The following is a 7,268-nucleotide window of genomic DNA, read 5'->3' on the forward strand; positions in this document are numbered from 1 at the left end:
CCTGTGACAAGGAGGAAGGAAAGGGAATAAGGAAAGAAAGGATTCAGTGGTGCAGAATGGGAGTGAGACGTGGGACCCAGGAAGGAGGCAGACAGAAAGCAGAAAACACAGTTGGCTGAGGGACACCTGTGCATGCAGGCTGCGCTAAGGCATGCCGGCGTTAGGCATCACGCATGCGCAAACAGGCCCTGACGAGAATCTGGCGCTTCCCGTCAGGACACGGCTTCCCTGGCCTGCCTGTGCTGGATGCCAGGCGCACTGACCTCAGTGGAACCTTGACGCTACACGTCGGATTAGCTCCCTATAATGGTCCCTGAAGAGGCCCCCACCCTAGAATTTATTCAGGTAGCCACCTCACACACACCTTTTTACAGACCTCAAAACACAGTATTTGGTTATTCATAACCTTTGGTTCCCCACACATTTTTATGTCAATTTATGACCCTCTTTTATTATTTTAATTATGTCATGCCAGATGATTTCCAGAAACTTACTTGAAAGGCAAAACCAAATGACCAAAAGTCTAATGATATATTTGCATATTCTGAATTGGGGTTGTACTCAGAAAGCTCCTCAGGGGCTGAGAGAACTTCTGCATTATGTGCAAATCAAGCAGGAACTAAGAACGTCTTGGTAACACTAAAGGTCACTGCCTCTTTAACTATGTAGAAACCCAGAAATCAAAGAGCCATCCCTTTCCAGAAGCCTTGCACCCCCATTGCGTGCTAAGTCACTTCAGTTGTGTCCAACTCTTTGTGACCCTATAGCCTGTAGCCCCTCAGGCTCCTCTGTCCTTGGGGTTCTCCAGGCAAGAACACAGGAGTGGGTTGCCATTTCCTTCTCCTGTACCCTCAGTATCCCCATACTAAACACACCTCTCTAGACCAGTAGGTGGCAAGTTGTGCCCAGCCAGCCAAATCCAGCCCACCACCTGTTTTGTAAGTAAGGCCGGTGAGCTAAGAATTTTTTTCCATTTTTAAATGGTTGGGGAAGAAAAAAATCAAAAGAAAAATAATATTTTGTGACACATGAAAATTAAGTGAGTTCAAATTTCAGCATCCATAAATTAAGTTGTATTGATGCAACCTCAGTCATTCACTTCTGTATTGTCCATGGCTGCTTTCAAATTACAATGCAGAGTTTAGTGGTTGCAACAGAGCTAGGACAACCTGGAAGCCTAAAACACTTACTCTCTAGCCCTTTAGAGAAAAGTATGCCTGACACCCATTCTAGAACGAAATTCAGAAAGGGGATTTAAGACCCATGTATCTGACAGCTCTCATGTCTCTCCTTCTTCCCGCTCTCATCTTCGCCTACTTCCTGGGGCCAAGACATGGGAGTTGGTTCATTTCCTTTACATAAGGTCCTCCCTGTTTCTGACTCCAGCCTCATGGTTAAGCCTTAGGGACTGGCATAGGCGCCCTCCCTAGGCTGGAGCTTTCTATTAGGCATGCCTCCAGTGGACCGAGGAGGTGCAGCAAAATGGTGTGATGCCCACAGCCCTGGGGTGCATTGGCAGCTAAACCACGTGAGCTGGTCACTCCTGGGGAGAGCCTGGCCTACAGCTCCTTGGAGGGCCACCCCTCCCCCAAGAAGGCCCCCTTAGGCAGCAAGGACAATGATCTTCCCCCAATCAGCAGAGGGGGCCCCCACCGCCAGTATATGTCTCCTGGCCACCAGCCGTAGTGTGTGCTGCTGCCCCCCGTGGATCAGAAGAACTGTGTCCCACATGCCCAGAGACCACAGAGTGCCCACCAAGGGGTGGGGATGGGGCAGGTGAGGGAGCTCCTGGTGGGCATAGCATCAGATGGCAGCCCTGAACAGAAACCGTATAGTCTCTTGACCAAACTAGTACACTTTCTTTATTTTATTTTATTTTACTTTATTTTTATTTATTTATTTGGCTGTGCTGGATCTTAGTTGCAGCACGTGACATCTTTTAGTTGTGGCATGTGGGATCTAGTTCCCTGACAAAGGATTGAACCCAGGCCCCTTGCACTGGGAGCTCCAAGCCTTAGCCACTGGACCACCAGGGAAGTCCCCATCTTATTTTTTTAAATCAACTTTAATGAGGTATCATTTATACACAATAAAATACATCTATTTTAAATCTATTATACAAAACTATGTGTTTTGACAAATGTATACGTGGGTGATCTACCAGGGTGACCACTGCCACAACCAAGATAGAAAACCTTGCGATTGCCGCAATAGTTCCTATGTACCCCTTTGCAGTCATCACCCACTCCCCCGCCCCACCCCGTTGCCCTAGACAACTATTCATCTGCTTTCCATCATTACAAATTTGTTGTGCCTGTTCTAGAATTTCAAATAAATGAAATCAATCATACAGCATGTACTTTTCTGGTGTCTGGCTTTTTTCACTCAGGATGTTTTTGAGATTCATCCATGTTATGTGTATCAACACCAAACTGACAAACTGATGCAATTTTTTTTTTTTTTTTGAGTGAAAGGAGGCGCTATGAATAGTCATGTCAAGTTGGAAGATGTAAGTCAGAACCCTTCAGGACAACTCAGGACAGTGGTTACTCTCTGTATATGGGCTGTTTCTTATCTTTTTCAGCAGCTGAGTTTTTTTTAGTTACATCCAAGCTGGCTGCAGGATGACTGCTCTAAGAATGCATGTGCATTATGAAAATTAATGCATCATCATTATTTCAGTATACTCAAATCCAAGAAATTCAATGGATGCTAAATCCAATGCCTTATCGCAAGAAATTTCAGCACTGCATTAATCAATGGAAGAAGATCAAGAGCTTATAGTCTTTAAACCTAAGTTCAACTGCTGTAAATTTTTGAACCATTATAAAGTTGTTTTAAATTTCTTTATCACCAATTTGTATGAATGAATTTTCTCATCAATGATGATTATTCTTTATAGTCACCATTTGAAGAAATAGCTAAAAATCTTGATCAGAAATTTCATGTCTCCATTTAAGTTTAAAATTAGATATAGAAAGATATGTTAGTGGATGCCAACTCATATTTAACAGTAAAATATTTGACATAATTTTATTTAGAATTTTATACTAATTCAACATTATTATTCTCCTTTGGATCCAAATAGGAAAAGGACTGTGTCAAGGCTATATATTGTCACCCTGCTTATTTAACTTATATGCAGAGTACATCATGAGAAACACTGGGCTCGATGAAGCACAAGCTGAAATCAAGATTGCCAGGAGAAATGTCAATAACCTCCATATGCAGATGACACCACCCTTATGGCAGAAAGTGAAGAAGAACTAACTAAAGAGCCTCTTGATGAAAGTGAAAGAAGAAAGTGAAAAAGTTGGCTTAAAGGTCAACATACAGAAAACTAAGATTATGGTGTCTGGTCCCATCACTTCATGGCAAATAGATGGGAGACAGTGGAAACAGTGGCAGACTTTATTTTGGGGGGCTCCAAAATCACTAAAGTTGGTGAATGTGGCCATGAAACTAAAAGATGCTTACTCCTTGGAAGAAAAGTTATGACCAACCTAGATAGCATATTAAAAAGCAGAGACATTACTTTGCCAACAAAGGTCCGTCTAGTCAAGGCTATGGTTTTTCCAGTGGTCATGTATGGATGTGAGAGTTGGACTATAAAGAAAGCTGTGCACCAAAGAATTGATGCTTTTGAACTGTGGTGTTGGAGAAGACTCTTGAGAGTCCCTTGGACTGCAAGAAGATCCAAACAATCCATCCTAAAGGAGATCAGTCCTGAATATTCATTGGAAGGACTGATGCTGAAGCTGAAACTCTAATACTTCGGCCATCTGATGAGAAGAACTGACTCACTGGAAAAGACCCTGATGCTGAGAAAGATTGAGAGTGGGAGGAGAAGGGGACGACAGAGGATGAGATGGTTGGATGGCATCACTGACTCAATGGACATGAGTTTGGGTGGACTCCGGGAGTTGGTGATGGACAGGGAGGCCTGGTGTGCTGCAGTCCATGGGGTCTCAAAGAGTTGGGCACAATTGAGCAACTGAACTGAACTGAACTGAACTGAATTATCTTACTATAATTACAAAATGTGAAAAAATGCTGTGCATTTTTCACTAAGCACAAACAGGTATCCCCAAGTTCCCTTCAGTTTACCCCAGTGTGCCATACACATATTCTCATTTTCTATATGAATGGGGAAGCATCAGGCAGTTCAGCCCCAGGTATGGGGAAAGTGCTGGCCCTGGCTGGAAGCCTGTTGTCTTGCTAAAGAAGTCTCTCCTGCCCTCTAGTGATCATTTTATAACTGGACCTTCGAGGGAAAACAATGACATAGAGGTATAATTAATTAAACACATCAGTTTTATATTTGCAAAAACATCACAGTTATTACTCACCTTGGGCCCTGGCAGGTGCAAGGCTTCATGGACATCTCCCTGTTGTTCCATGGGACCTGGGGAAGTCCAGGCTGTGGCTTCTATTCCAAGATTCCACGATCCCTTGCTACCCTCATCTTCTCCGCTGCTACAGATTAGCAAAGTCTCCACCATCCCCAGGCAGAAGACCACCTTTGCCATCACTGAGAACACAAGCCACCAATCTCCTTCCCCACCCCACAAGATGCAAGGACCACAGGAGGGAAGAAGGGAGATGGAAGCAACTACCCTGTTCAGAAATCTTATATCAACAGGCAAGTTCCAGGACCCGAGCATCCAGGGGACTAGGGGTCCCCTTGGCACATGGAGGGCAATGAGGCCAACTCCACCATACATACTTCCTGTGGCCCTACCCCAAGGTAGAGACCCGGTCTCTCATCTGCTAGCAGCAGCGGGGAGCAGGTGGCCACCAAGAAGGAACACAAAGTCCATCATCTGATAGACGAAGTACCAGTTTCAAGGTATCAACAGGTAGTTACACAAGTGAAAGTTTTGTGAAAGTTGGAACATAAAAAAGTTGTGGTTCATTTATACAGGCAGCAAATAAATTATTGAGGATAACAAAGTTCTCCTCTGTATGGGACCATTTACTATTGAGGGAACTTCACTTCTGCTTTGAGTGTAAGTCCAGAAAACTACAAATTCTACATAATCTGTTCTAGTATTCACTTCCATCTGCTGCATTTGAAGACCTCTGCTGGCTAGAGGTCCTGGCTTCCTCTGTGTGTGTTTGTGTGTGTGTGTGTGTGTGTGTGTGTGTTATTCGCTCAGCAGTGTCCAACTCTTTATGACCCATGGACTATAGCCTGCCAGGCTCCTCTGTCCATGGAATTCTCCAGGCAAGAATACTGGAGTGTGTAGCCATTCCCTTTTCCAGGGGATCATCCCGACTCATGAATCAAACCCAGGTCCCCTGCATTGCAAGTGGATTCTTTACCATCTGAGTCACCAGGGTAGCCTGGCTCCCTGTCTAGGCTCTACTTTTGCAGGTCAAGACCCAGAAATCCACTTGGGGAAGAGATGTCAGGTTAAGTCATAATGAGGGAGTGACAACTTCATGACTGCTATGGTGAAGGACATCAGAGGGACACAGAACATTTCTCTCAGTCTTTGCTTTCAAGTGGGACCTTCAGAAGCACACACCCTCTCCAGGAGGAGATTAAGTCCCAGACTTGGTGTCTAATTAATCCCCTTTCCCTGGGACTACGTGAGTGGACTTATCTTGGGCTGCAGACAGTAGCCAGACAGTAATAGAAGCAGTGCAGAGCAGGTGCACTTGTGATCAGACGGACAGGCTCTGGGCCTGTCTCACTTGGACCCATAAAGCAGCTCTCCTGAGCCCCCCAGGCTGCCAGTCTCTGGGTCAGTGAGGCCCTACTAACCCTGCACAGGGCAGCAGTCATTAGAAGATGATCACCACTAAGTCACTGTAGGACTGAATTCTAATGATCTCTTGAAGAACCTTCCCCTGTCACATTGGCCTTTATTAATAAAGATGGATTTTATCGTGGTCTCTATATTGGGTAGGACTTTTTAATTGCAAGTGATTAAAACACATGCATACACACACAAATCTAATCGGTTTAAGCAAAATAATAATAATAATAATAGGAGAGGGGCATGAAACTAAAAAGTCCCAGGGATGGGCAGCTTCAGGCAGAGCAGCATAAGAGGCTCAAATGATGATACTTGAGCTCTGCCTCTGCTCTGCTCTCCTCCTGTTGACTTCAATCTCAGATGTCACAGCTAAGGGAAAATGGCTCCCAGCAACTCCAAGCCTTCATCTTCTTGGATACAAGTCCAGTGGGGAAAGATCAAGTCTCTTCCCCAAAGCTCTTGTTCAAGTCCTGGAATTTACTCTGAGCCACATGTCTCCTGAGCCACATGTCATAAGCTGAGCTAAGCACTGTGGGTCAAGGGACAGAACAGGACACACCCAGTTTGCCCAGACTGTCTCTCCCCAACAGTCTGGACACCAAGGCAGCAGCAAACTCCAGTCCCCATTTCTGAGTCACACCAATCTGCCCATGACCACTTGCAGGTCTCTCCTGGTTTCAACTCCTACGAACTCTTTCTCCTCCCGCCTTTTCTTTTCTTCCCTGGACTGTGCATCCAGAGACCTACCCCACTGAGCCTCTCCAGGTCAGCTGGTTCTCATTATAACATGCTTCTCTGTGCCCCACCCCACCCCAGGTTTAGATCTGAATTCAGGGACTCAAAGACTTTTCAAAACCCTTGCATCTTTTAGTAGCAGGCAGCCAAAATTCCCAGGAAATCCTAGGAAGGGCAGAGCGTCTTTGCACTCAGGTACCCTGAGTGTGTCCCTGCCAGGCTACTTGGCACAGGAGACCAGCCGTGGCTCCGGGGGTGGTGTGTGAAGGGCTGGGCAGTCAGAGCAGAATAAAAACAGTTCAGGAAACAAGATCTCTCCTCCAGCTCCCTCCCGGATGGCTCAGACTATGAGGGGCCTTAAATGCCGTGCAGAGGGGCTAGGACTTTATCTAACAGTGCCAGGAGATGGAGAGTTGTCAAAATGTTTACTATACGGGTGGATGAATGGGTAGATGAACAAACGAGTAATCTGAGCCCAGAGAAGGAAAGTGACTTACCCTACATGTCACAGCAAACAAGTAAGAGCAGGAGGACCAGGCTCCAGGCCTCTTTGTGCCATCCTGGGGCCTGGGCTGCCTCCATCTCAGCAGGCGCTATGGGAATCCCTAAAGAGCATCAGCCATGGTTTCACTTCTCAGGTGCTCTAGAACTGGATTCTGGAACACTGAGCCAAAGCAGGAGCCTGGGGATTAGAAACTCGGACACAGAGAGAACCAGCAACTGGGAAATTTCAGGAAGGCTCAAGCTGACACCCAGAGTTGAGGCTGA

Source organism: Cervus elaphus, chromosome 1 (assembly GCF_910594005.1).
Source record: "Cervus elaphus chromosome 1, mCerEla1.1, whole genome shotgun sequence".
In the NCBI taxonomy this organism is placed as follows: domain Eukaryota; kingdom Metazoa; phylum Chordata; class Mammalia; order Artiodactyla; family Cervidae; genus Cervus; species Cervus elaphus.